The sequence below is a fragment of the Castor canadensis genome, chromosome 8, assembly GCF_047511655.1.
Source record: "Castor canadensis chromosome 8, mCasCan1.hap1v2, whole genome shotgun sequence".
Lineage (NCBI taxonomy): Eukaryota > Metazoa > Chordata > Mammalia > Rodentia > Castoridae > Castor > Castor canadensis.
This window is the reverse complement of record NC_133393.1, coordinates 93571625-93585897: the sequence shown is the minus strand read 5'-3', so window position 1 is coordinate 93585897 and position 14273 is coordinate 93571625. Positions and strand designations below refer to the sequence as shown.

Here is a 14273-nt window from a genome sequence, read left to right as displayed (position 1 = left end):
ATATCAAATCTTCTAATTCATGAACATGGAATGGCTATCCCTTTTTCCATGTGTTCCTAAATTTCATTTATCTACATTTTGTAGTTTTCAGTGCTAAGGTGATCAACTCCTTCATTGCTTGTTAGCAACTCCTTAGTTATTTTATTCTTTCTAATGTAATGCTATTTTAAATGGAATTATTTTCTTAATTTATTTTCAGATTTTAATTTACATTTTTTTTCTGGCAGGAGGAAATGTTTCTGGATAAATTTTATTTATGCTCTAGATAGTATAACAAGAAGTTGAACATGATCAGATTAATTCATTTTTAACAACTGTCTATAAAAGCTAAAGGTGCAGCATGTTAGTGAAGAATTAAGGTCATAAATTTCAATGTACATATTAAAATGATGGATCCTGAAGTAACGGCTAAGTAGAAGAAAAACTGAACATTTTTAATTATAAAAGTTTTAGTTGTGAAATTCAAGTTTTGGAGAATGTGATATTTCATTTAATTTCTTACTAAATGAACTATAAAAGGACTAAAGAGCACGATATTCAATGATAATCATTCAAAACAAAATCAGTTTTTAAATTATTAGGCTTGGAATCAAGGGAGAGGGAATGGGGGAGAGAAGTGGAAGGGGGGAATTCAAGTGTGTTATATTTGATACATTGTAGAACCTTTGTAAATGCTACACTGTACCCACATCTGCCACAACAATTTTAAAAAAAAGTAAAACTCACATGATCCTATCAGGAAAATAAATAAATAAATTTTTAGGCTAACTAATAGCATTTTCACTATTGATATTTTTAAAAGGAAATATGTACAAACACCACTATCATCTAAAGTCAGATCCAAAAACTAATATGTTTTTCTTTAAAAAGAAAAGACATCCAAGTATGATAAATTTGATGCATTGTAAGAACTTTTGTAAATGTCCCAAATATTCCCACCCAGCAGAACAATGAAAAAGAGTAAACAAAAAAAAATAACAAAAAGAAAATACATGGGAATAATTAAAACATGAAGGCATTAAAGTAAAAAACATGGAAGAAATGAGTACTGTGAAATGTAGGAAGCAGGAAAGAAAAATTGCCTCCTTGACCACATAGGAATTTTAACAAGATCTGCAAAGACCACCAGAGTTGAACACAGCAGTTTCTCCCAGCAAGATTTGAATGCCCAACAAGCTCCCAGATGATCAATGTGCTGACAGACTACATCACCTGCTCAGTAACAGGTTTACTGGCAACTCTTAAAATAATATCTTATGTCCATCTACTTCTGATTGAACACTTAATAAGGGTTTTCAATAGAAATCCTTGGAAAACTTCAGCAAAAACTCTAAATAAACTAATTTACATCCCTGTAGTCTTCAAACCCTGGAATAATTATCCATATACAGGGATGTTTTATTTAGATATAAATGACTAATTGTTAATAAGCTATACATTTGACTTTGTTACTTACCAAACCATGGGCATTTTCACCATGTAATGCATTTATTTTTCTTTCTTTTTGAAAATTTTAATAGTTTATTTTTGATTAACATATATTAATTGTACAAATTAACAAGGTCCAGTGTAACACACATGCAGGCATGCACTAATTAAATCCAGTCTCCTTTGGTCCACCCTTCATACTCCATCTTTCCCACCCACTAGCAATCACTATTGTATATTCAGGTTGATTTCTTCACTTCCATACATGAAAGGAAACATGAGTACTTGTCTTTCTGTGTTAGGGTTATTACACCTAACATAATATTCTTTAATTACATCAATTTTGCTGAAAATTACAGATTTCATTCTTTATGGGAGAATAATATCTGCCCCTCTCTGAACATCAAAGTCAATAATGACAGTGATCGATATTTGGGAATTATGAGTCTATAATGAAAGATAATCTGTAAATCAAAAGTTTATAAAGATTGAAATATTGAAGTAGTATTCATGATATCAAAAAATACTCATTAATTACAAAGATCAAAGATACTGGTATTGTGAAGAAGTCTACAAATTGTTACCTTAATAAATAAATCAAAGGAGACATCATTAGTCATGAAAAAATGAACTAGTATTATGTGATGCCTGATAGAGTTGAATGAGAAGACAGCCACACTTCTGTGATATTTCTGCTAAGGTTCATGAACCCAATCTAATCATACAGAAATATTATACAATTATACAATTCTGTATCTTTTTTTCTACAAAGGAACATTTTGAGACAATTGGTGAAATTTGAATAGGATTGAAGGGTCAGATATTTGTAATGCAGCTATGACATTTGCCATGGCCCTGGATGAACTTACTGAAATCTTTCTGAAGAATGTATGCCCAACATAGTCCACACATCAATCAGTCTCAGTCTGCAAAAAGGGCTTGCTGCAGCCCTGTAATTGGCTGTGTCCCTGGGTGAGCAGACAAAAAAACCCCTGCAGAAAATATACACCTGGTGTGCAAATGTTCTGCCTTAACCTGCTTGGTGATTAGCAACCTGCATACCCTGCACTCCAAACCAACTTCTGTGGCAAGATCTGAAAGGAATTACAGACTGTGGTGACAACCACTTACCCCTTCCCATACCTGGCAGATTTAAAACATAGAAGATGCTGAGAGAAGCATTTGAGAACTTCAACTAGGAGGAATGTTTAATTCACATTCTTTCTTCCATCAATTCTTTTATTATTTTTTATTTAATTTTCTTCATTTTTTTCATTTTTGTTTAAGTATTTTGAAATTATCTTGCTCTTCATTATTCTTTTAATTTTTAGGATTATATTTATGTATTTTTACTCAATAATCTCTCTCTCTCTCTCTTTCCCCCTTTTCCATCCAAACTTCTTTTCTCTGACATTTCTTCTGGTGAAGGATCAATCCAAGGACCACACACACATTAGGGCCTCCCAGCTCCACTGAGAGGAAATAATCCCGGTTTCAGATACAACCTAATTCCACTCATTCCCTTCTACTAAAGACACTTCTACTCAAGCCACCCAGCTATTGACCTGGCCCCAGGATAACACAGATTGGGGTATGCTAAGGTCCAGGTTTTTGATAGGTACCATCATAGTAACTGCAGACAGAAGAAACACAATAGTTGGTGACATATCATCTATGTGAATCATTGACACTGATCAAAGCAGCAACTGGTCAGATCAAGTAGTGCTGCTACACCAAGTCTGAAAGGGTGTCCCAGAGAGCAGGTGGTGTAATTCCAGGCCCACCCTCTTCCCATGAAGTACCTAGACCTACACTAGCTCTTATCATAAGATAAGAGCTTCAAGTCCTTCAAAATGCCTGAAAGAACCAGCATCAAATATCAGAAATATTATCAACATCACCTACAGAAATCCCCAATTCTTAATAGAGACTACCATTCCCGGAGTAGGAGTTACCACAGAGGGGACAATCCACATGCCTCACTCCCTATATCACATCAGCCTGAAGTGTCAGCGTTTCCCAACTCTCACAAGACTTATAGAGTCACTGAGGAGTCAACGGGCCACTTTGACCCTAAACTGTGCAAAGCACAACCAAAGAAACTACATAAGCCATTTGAATATAATCTCAACACTATATAACAAAGTGATACTTCAAATTCTCTGCCAATGCAGAAGAAAACCAAATACTTTGAGAGTCACATATAAATCAGTACAATTATCTACCCCCATAGATGTGCAAATCTCAACTAAGAAACACAAGAAACATGGAAATCATGGTAAGATATCACTTCATAAAGTTCATAAATTTGTACCAACAAATTCCAAAGATATTGAAGTGGATGAGGTTCCAGACAAAGAATTCAAAAAAATGAGGCAGGCACAGTAGATCATATAATAAAGAAAAAAATGAAAATAATGGAACTGTACAAGACATCTGGGAAACCACTGGAGACCAAATATCCACATAATCACAATAGAGTAAGGAGAAGAGCTATAGGCTGAAAGCATAGAAAACATTTTCAATAAAATAATACCAGAAAATTTCCCAAATCTTGGAAAATATATTGACATTCAAGTACTATTTGGGGAGTTGGGATTTTTTGGGGAGTTGCTTTTAGTTTTGCATCAATAGCACTGGTTACTTTCAACAAAAAAATTATGCAGTTGCTTCTTTTATCAAAGAATATTTGACACCATGACATATTTCCTCTGCATTTGAGAACAGGTTTTTCTAAATATTAGGGAAATATTGCAGTCATTATTTAATCAGAACTTATTTTTAAGTGGTATCAACATACCATTCTGGAAGGAATCGAGGACCATTCTGGAATTTTTCTTTATTTGTTTGTATATATATATATATACATATATATATATATATATATATATATATATATGTATATATATATATATACATTCTAGACCTTGCTACATTCTAGACTTTGCTTTGTTGAGACAAGGTCTTGCTGTGGAACTCAGGGTGGCCTTGAAATTGCTCCTTAGCCCAGGTTGACCTCCAACTTTCAATCATCCTACCTTCATCACACAAGTGCTGGCATTACAGGTGTGCACCACAACACCCAACTTGTTTTGGATTTAAATAGACACATAAATGTTACAGTTTATTTGCAAAATTCCTGAAAGGAAAAATTTTCATCACTGCCAACAATTTCCTTACCCAGATAAAGTAACTCGACAAATACTGCTTAGTTTTCATTAGTTAAACAAAACTAAGAGGATATTTAAAGGTTCCTCTAGTGAGACATTCCTGTAAGAAAGTTGAAATCTATGTCATGAATCATGGAATATCTAAGACTTGGCTCATGGCAAAGTAATTGACTCATTAGAGATGTTGGAAATTTAGTGCCTGCTGGCCTAAATGAGCAAACAAAATTTCATAATTACATTATTGATCCACATGCTGTTATTTTACCCCAACTCACTGCTCATACGTAGGCTGTATATTCAGTATTTAGGTTTCTGTTTCTAGACTCCAAGAAAACTTTGTACTAATTGAATGTTATCCAACTCTTTACTATATTGTAATTAATAGTTAATGGAGACAATAAATAGACTTAAATTCCTTTAAAAACTTTCAAATAATTTTTCAAGTTTTCAGAGAAATTGTGTCTTATTAACTTAAAACCCAGGCACAGAGAGCTAGTATTTATAATATAGTCTTTACACATTGACTGAATTGGGATATTATTTTTGTGTCTGGTTATAAAATCATTTATAATATTGAATATAGGCTAGGATGAAATGAAAAGGGTTCATTTTTGTCTGTAGGAGCGAAATGCTGAAGTATATAACAAAAGTTGGTTTGCACATATATAAATTGTGCATATGCAAATAAATATGTAAGAATGCAGTGTAGTAACTAAAGATGTGAAATTAGCATTCCCTAATTCCTTAATCTTTATCAAAGATGAAATTAACAAATTTTATATAAATCTAGCCAGCTATTCTGTGCAATTGTTTCAGGATAATGAACATTTTCTAGATAACATGCCAAGGATATTAGTTACACCTTGTTAACTGAAAAACAGGAAAGTGGCTGAATATTTTTGTAGTAAAATTGGATAATTTGTTGCATTTGTAAAGTTTGTAAAATTGCATAAAGTATACAAAGATAAACTATCTCTTGGGTGTGTAATTGTGACTTGTCTTGTGAGTAAATACACAGGAAAAATGTCTGGTAAGTCATACTGAAATGTTTTATGCTGATTAAATTAAAGATCTAAAGGAAATGGAAGCCCGATAGGAAGAATAAGGACTGTTATGTATGTCCACAGGAATACTTGTGAAACTTGATTATTATAACAATAAACATGTTAACTTCAAAGTGAAAAATAAGTTTAAAATACTTTTCTTGTCATTCATTCTCTGTGTTTGCAGAGATACATAATGAATAAAATATGGGTCACACATTCAAAGGAGGGTCCACTGTAGAATAAACCAATCCCACAGGAATTGAGAATACATTATCTCCTGAGTGCAGACTGAGTTCATGTGCACATTAGGAAAATGAAGTTTGGCCAAAGGGAAACCAGGCTGACTGTGTCAGCAGATCAGTACACTTTGCTGTACCTCCCTATATTGCTTGGCTTTCCAGAAAGATGTGCCATGACATTGCCACATCTCTTAAACTCCACTCTGCTGGCATCCTTGCTTTCTTCATCCCACTTTCTCAGGGGTTTGTTCAATGGCCAGACAAGGTAAATTGTGTTATTTTGTGTGGGATTCAATCTTTATCTTTTCCAGAGTACTCTGACACATTTCGCCTTCCAGCATCATAAAGTGGTATACCCCGGAATTTACCTAAGAATTCTCAGGTTAACAATAGTAAATTTGGGAGTTCTGTTCATAGCAATATTTCTGTTTGTATAGAAAAATAAAAGATATAAAAGGGAAATTTATTTTTATTTCAAACTGAGGTTCATATAAATCACACATTTAATTCAACCTGTGCTTTTTCTGTGTGAGATGCTTCTTTGTAATAGATGCCAGGGTGAACTATATTTTGAAAAATGTCTCCTGAAGTATACTATTAATGCACTTCATATTTTTAGTAAATGAAATCAAATACAGTATAGGTATCATCAGACTTCCAAATTGTATGTTTCATATTTGTCAATAAATGTATTTTTGTCTGTCACTGAGAAGATTTTTTTTTTGGAAAAAACTGCAAGTATCCACAGATTATCACTTCAACACATTTATAACTATTAACTACAGATTTTAATATGTTTCAAACATTGTTCAAGCCATAATAGTTTCTCCTTTTGATCTGCCAGTTGTAATGACAGATGATTAACAAAATATGTATATTTGTAAAGGAAAAAATTACTGATATAAAATAGAAAATGTGAAAATATATCCAATATTAATTTTAATCCTTACTGCCTACTGGGTTATGCATTCCATGATACATAAAAAAGTAATACAATATATATAATTCAGAACTTATTTCACAGAGAGTATACTGGTTGCTACATGTAAGGAATAAGGCAGAAAGAAGTCATATCAGTTACATTTTAAAGCTACAAGGTTTCTATGGTATAAATTCAGGAAAATTTTTATTTCTTCTGATTAGTTTATCCTAGGTAATGGAGACAACACTATATTATGGCATCAAAACATCTTCTTTGTGAGTTCCTCTCTTAACAAAGTAAATGTGGAGGAAAAAGCCATGTTAATTAAAACAACAAGCATAAAAATAGTATTAATGCTTCAGTAGATTCTAAAACTATACTATTCAGCTAGAGTTCCATCAGTATAAATTAATTTCACTGACCTATGTTTTCTTTCCTAAAAGACAGGAACAATACTTGTTTACAACCAATGCAATTCTAGAGTTTTCTTTCTGTTATTGCAAACACATTTAATCCTGTGGTCAAACTTAAAAGAACATAACTAACAAGTTAAAACTTAGCTATTAAGTTAATTGTATGTTTTGTAAACGACATTGGAGACAAAACTAAAAATCAGCTATTTTAATTCCAAAAGCATTCAATCGTAGCAACTGGAAAACCATGTCTAAAAACTCAAAATCCAAATACAGTTAAAAAGATTACAGAAAACTGTAATTCAAGGATGTATTGTACATATGGAAGACATAAGTAGAGTTTCATGTAAAATCACTCATGAGAGGACTTTATGGAAAGTCTGTGTTTATGTGTTACCTTTTCAACAGGCTCTGTATATGTTTTCGGTTTTAATCAGGATTAGAGGATAGTGCAACAATTCTTATAGTAAAAAGTTCCTTCGCTTGATTTCATTGGAGATTTTAATGCCAGTATTTAATTTTTAATACTTTTACATAAAAATTTACTCTGCTTTCTTTTTCATCAACAGATTTTGTTGAAAGAAAAAATTCAGTATGAGAAACCACACTGTGATCACAGAGTTTATATTCTTGGGCATATCAGAGAACCCAGAACTTCAGGTTGTAACTTTTATCTTTTCATTTCTGACTTATCTGTTAAGTGTCACTGGAAATCTAACCATCATCATGCTGACATTGCTAGACTCACATGTAAAGACACCTATGTATTTCTTTCTCCAGAAATTTTCCTTCTTAGAAATTATATTCACGAGTGTTTCCATCCCCAGATTTTTGTGGTCAATAATTACTAAAGTCAAGGTCTTTTCCTATAACAACTGTTCTTTTTCATCTCCATGGGTATGTCTGAATTCTTTCTTCTGACTGCTATCTCCTGTGATCATTATGTTGCCATCTGCAAGCCTCTGCATTACGCCACCATCATGAATAGGAAAATTTGCACCTTCTTGTCTTCACTTCTTGGCTGGCAGGATTTCTGACCATTTTCCCACCACTCATGCTTATCCTGAAGCTAGATTTCTGTGCTTCCAGTGTCATTGATAACTCCTTTTGTGGCTATCCCCCTTTTACAGCTCTCATGCTCAGACACATGGCTGTTGGAGAAGATTGGATTTTACTTTGCCTTTGTTACTCTGTTGTTACACTGGCATAGTGATTCTGTCCTACATATGCATGATAACCACCATATTGAGAATTCCATCTGCCACCCAAGGAAAAAGTCTTTCTTCACCTGTTCCATCTCTTATGGAAGTTGTATATTTATGTATGTCAAGCCTTCAGCAACAGAAAGATAATCATTGACCAAAAGATTAGCTGTTCTCAACATTTCAGTTGCTCCCAGTTGAACCTTTTTATTTATACCTTGAGGAACCAGCAACTAAAACAAGCCTTCAAAGATCTGATTCATAAAGTAGTGTTTTTTTAGAAGCAAATGAAAATATGGTTGACATGAATGAATACCATTGTGAGAATTCAATAAAGCAGAAATGACATTTTAATTAACCTCTATCTTCCTGTATCCATTTCACAGCTGCCTGCAATGCTGAGCTCACTGGTGCAGTAAGGGATGAATGGTGATGGTATGAAGTGAGTCTGAGGCAGTAAAAGGACATCAAGGCCCTTGCAAAAAGGAATGTTGGGTTTTTGTACTTAAAAGTGAGAACTACAATGATCTCAGAACAAGATTATATTTTATTAGATTCTGTTTCATCCCTAGATCACAGATTGCATATGGATTTCATTATGAAAGTTCTGGCATAGAGGTGTTGTGAAGATAACATGATATGGGTGCTCTTGGTATCTCACTGCCCAGACTTTCATATTATTTCTAGACTTAATTTGTTAGGGCAGTTGATTGTTCATTGAAAAGCAGCACAAATAAACCCATATTGCATATGAGCATAATTTCTGGAACTGGATATGTACCTCAGTGGTAAGGTATTTGCCCAGAATTCTCAATGCTCTGGATTCAATCCCCAGAACCATAAATAAATACACTTAAAAAAATAAAACAGAAAAATTCTGGATGGTTTAAAGCTGTTTGCTAAAATCACAAGTATAGAAGTAGTAAATATAAATGAATATTTATATAATTTGAAAAGGACGTCCTCAAAAAATATAGGACACCAAGAAAATAAGAATAGGCTCCAAAACATATTGCAACAGAAAACACACATTAATATGCATAAGTGTCTCTTAATAAAACAATAAATCTAATGAAAAGTGAATACTTATTAGACAATTCATCAAAAAGTATTATAAATATTGAAAAAAAATGCTTGATCGAGGCCAGGCTTGGTGGCTCACATCTGCAATCCCAATTATATGTGAGGCAGAAGTCAGGAAGATTGGTGTTCAAAGCCACAGTCCATGCAAAAATCTTGTGAGATTCCAATCTCAACTAATAAACTAAGTGTTGTGTCATTTGTCTGACACCCCAAATATGTGGGCAGATAAATAGGAGGACCATGATCCAGGCTGACCCAGGCAAAAATCTGAGACCTATACAACAAATAACTAAAGCATAAAGGGTCAGAGGCATGGCACAGGTGCTACAATGCTTGCCTAGCAAGTCCAAAGAAGAGTTCAAAATCCCAGTACCATCAAAAAATGCTCAATCTATTATTTAAGCAATATGAAAAATTTTAAATATATAAAATGTATATATTAATCACTGTACCCTAACTATTCCTAAGCACTTTTGTACAGGTCTCACTTAAACTTTATAGCATCCTATGAGTTAAAACTATCAGTCCTCTCATTTTTTTAGGTAAGAAAAATGATACGTAGATCAAATAAATTTACTGTGCTGGCAAAAAAACGTATCTTGTTAACATCAAAACCCAGGCATTGTGAATGGTCTTCATGATACTATCTTTATCATTAAATAAATTTAGATAACATCTTCGTCACACTGCATATAAAACTTTTAAGCAATTTGTAATACTCAATGGTGATTAGGATGCAATGAAAAGGGTTCATTTTTTTTTCTAGGAAGAGAAAGCTGAAATATGTAACAAAGTTAGATTTTATAATTGTACCAATTATACTTGTACAAATGAATATTATAAAGTTTTGTAACTAATGATTGAAATTGGTAATAGCATAATTCTCTAATCTTTATCAATAGTGAAATTAAAAATTTATATATAAAACTCTACCCTCCTACTCAAAGGAATTTTTATGAAATGATAAACATTTTCTAGATAAATTCACAAGGATATCTCTTACACACTGTTGACAAATTTGTTGCTTTTATATGGTTTGTAAAATTACATAAAATATACAAAGATAAAATATCTCTGAGTTTGTGTGGTAGTGTTTATAAGTAAATATATTTTTAAAAATCTGATAGAACCCTATATTGGTTGGCTTTCTGGAAAGATGTGTCATGATATTACCACATTTATTGAATGTCCTGCTGGCATCCTTGCTTTCTTCAACCCAGTTTCTCAGTGGTGTAGACAGTGGCCAGAGAACATAAATTATGTTATCTTTGTGTGGGATTCAGTCTTTATCTTATCCAGAGAACTTTAATATGTTTTGTCTTCCAGTATCATAAGGTTACTGGTGTACCCTGGAAATTTCCTTAAAAATTCTCAGAATAATGGTACATTTTGAAGTTTAGAACCAAGCAATATTTGTTTGTACAGAAAAATAAAAAGTATAAAAGAGATTTTTTTTTACTTTGATCAAATGCTGGTAGAAATTTTATCCTTAATTCGACCTGTGAGAGTCTTTTATGTAATAGATGTTGTTTGAATTAAACTATTAATATATTTCACAATTTAAATAAATAAAGGCAAATTTAGGTTATATTTCTAATTGATATCATTGGACATATCAAACTGTATGCTTCATATTTGTCAAAAAATGCATTTTTGCCTGTCATTGAGAAGTTTATTTTATTGGAACACATTGCAAGTATCCTCAAATTATCACTTTGACATATTTATAATTATTAACTATAGATTTTCACCTTTTGACCATTGCTCCAACTACACTAATGGTCTCTGCCTTTGATCTGCCACTCTTAATGCTAGATGAATGACGAAGTATGTATATTCCTGAAGGAAAAGTATATTCATAACCAGAAACCTAAAACAGAAAGACAGAAAAATGCCTGTTGCTACTAGCTTTGATAGTTATCCTCTACTGTTCTACTGGCCAACTCAACTGAGGGTCAGTATTGTCAAGCTGCTTTCTTTTATGGTATGTGAATAGAGTCATACAACAAGTGAACTGACAACATACTGCAAACAAAATGTTGCTTTCTACTTATAAGGAGAGAACATGACAAATAGAAGTCATATCAGTTACAGTTTGAAGCCTTGTGGTTACTATGATATTAATGCTATTAAAAGTTTAATTTATTCTAATTAGTCTTTGGTAAGAGACACAATGGTATGTTTTGGCATCAAAAAACTCTGATATGAGTTATTTTTTTGTCCTCGGGCAAATTTAAGAGTAGTAACACTAAGAGAATAACCACAAAAACTTAGTTGTTAAATAAAGTAATATGTATGATAATGATATAAATGTAACAGTATGTTGTAGAATGATGTTATTCAGCTCTCTTTGAGTAATAATTTATTTCTCTGAACTCTGTTTTCATTCCAATAAAGTAAGGACTTGATTTTCTTTTACAACCAAGGCTACTCTATTTAATATATTTGTGTGATTGTAAACACATTTAGTTCTACACCCACATTGAAAAGAATATATGTTACAAATAAAAATTATAACTTTCATTAAGATCAGTAATTCTGTCAGAAGCACTGCCCCATGCCTATAATCCCAGCTACTTGAAGATGGAACCAGAAGGATCTTAATTAGATTCAGTCTCAACAACAAGGAAAACAATAGCTGTGGTGGTGCTCATTAGTAACCCTAACTATATAGGAAGCCTGAGGAAGATCACAAACTAGACCAGCCCAGGAAAAACAAGAGACTTTTCTAAAAAATATATATAACCAAACCGAGAAGAGCTCAGACCTCTTTCTTGTCCAGCACTTCTCTAGAAGGCAGCAATTGTGGATTTGCACCAGGAAAGTTTTTATTTTTGTAAATGACATCAGAATTCAAAGTTAAATTGAGACTTCAGATGTAAAAGCAAACAATCTTGAAACTGGAAAACAAATACTGAAACTACAGATATAGCTAATAAATACTGTATAAATATGTTATTCAAAGGTGTACTGCATGTGGAGAATTTAATTATGTGCACCGGTGCTATGTAAAATCACTGATGCTGACTTATAGGTATTAATCTGTGAATACAAGTTTACTTTTTACTATGGGCTGTATATGTTTTCTTTTTAAAGGACTGAGCAGGATTGCAACTGGGAAAATGTTCATTGCTTCATTTCATTGCCAATGTTCACTTCTTTTATATTAAATTCAATGTGTGTTTTATTTTTTAATCAACAGATTTTGGTGAAAGAAAAAATTCAGTAGAAGAAACCACACTGTGATCACAGAGTTTATACTCGGGCATATCAGAAAACCCAGAACTTTGGGTTGTAACTTTTATCTTTTTATTTGTGACTTATCTGTTGTCACTGGAAACCCAACCATCATCATGCTGACATGGCTAGACTCATGTCTTAACACGCCTATGTATTTCTTTCTCCAGAATTTCTCCTTCTTAGAAATTATATTCACGAGTGTTTCCAACCCCAGATTTTTGTGGTCAATAATTACTAAAGTCCAGACCATTTCCTATAACAACTGTTTAGCTGAACTATTCTTCTTCATCTCCATGGTATGTCTGAAGTCTTTCTTTTGACTGCTCTGTCCTTTGATCATTATGTTGCCATCTGCAAGCCTCTGCCTTACACCACCATCATGAATAGGAAAATTTGCACCCTTCTTGTCTTCACTTCTTGGCTGGCAGGATTTCTGACCATTTTCCCACCACTCATCCTTATCCTCAAGCTAGATTTCTGAGCTTCCAATATCATCGATCACTTCTCTTGTGACTACTTTCCCAATTTACAGCTCTCATTTTCAGACACATGGCTGTTGGAGAGGATTGGCTTTTACTTTGCCTTTGTTGCTCTGTTGTTCACACTGGCATTAGCGTTTCTGTCCTATATATGCATCATAACCACCATATTGAGAATTCTATCTGCCACACAGAGGAAAAAGGGTTTCTCCACCTGTTCCTCTCACTTGATTGTTATCTCCATCTCTTATGGATGATGCATGTTCATATATGTCAAGTCTTCGGCAACAGAAAGATCATCATTGACCAAAGGAGTAGCTGTTCTCAACGCTTCAGTTGCTCCCATGATGAGCTCTTTTATTTATAACTTGAGGAACCAGCAACTAAAACAAGCCTGCAAAGATCTGGCTCATAAAGTAGTGTTTTTTAGAAGCAAATGAAAGTAGGTATTGACATGAATGAATGTAACTGTGAGGTTCCAAAAAGACAGAGATGACATTTTAATTACCCTCTATCCTTCTGTATCCATCTCGGAGCTGTCTGGTGCTGAGCTCATTGACTTCAGATCAGATTTCTTTTTAAACTGAAAATACCTATGTTGTGTCTTCCTTAAAACTATATGTTGGTTCCAGTTAGCCATTGATTTAAAATTCATTTATTTTTTCTTTTCCTGAGACAAGCTGTAGCTGCTTAGCATAGTGTGACTTGAAACTCCTGATCCTCACACATCAACTTCCAGAGTAGCTGAATCACAACCCATGGTCCCAACTTGATTTACACCTCTGTATAGAAAGCCAATGGCTGTAAAACATATATCATTTTACTGGTTATTCTTAATATTAAACATATTGTATGTATTAATAGCTTCTAACAGGAAATAGTTTTAATAAATATAATTTTAAATTTCTCTTTTGTAATGAGTCCTACTTTACAAATTATAAGACATTGAAAGTGAATTAAATATTTGAAACAAACATGATTTATCTACCATATATTGTCCAATTCTTCCCATTTATCCAATGGCATTGGGTATTTGTTTTTCTACTTGTGA

General features: G+C 33.1%; 1 pseudogene; it reads left to right on the top strand.

Moving 5' to 3' along the window:
* Positions 1 to 11318: 11318 nt before the first annotated feature.
* On the top strand, positions 11319 to 13662 carry LOC109680677 (olfactory receptor 6C3-like; annotated as a pseudogene).
* Positions 13663 to 14273: the final 611 nt, after the last annotated feature.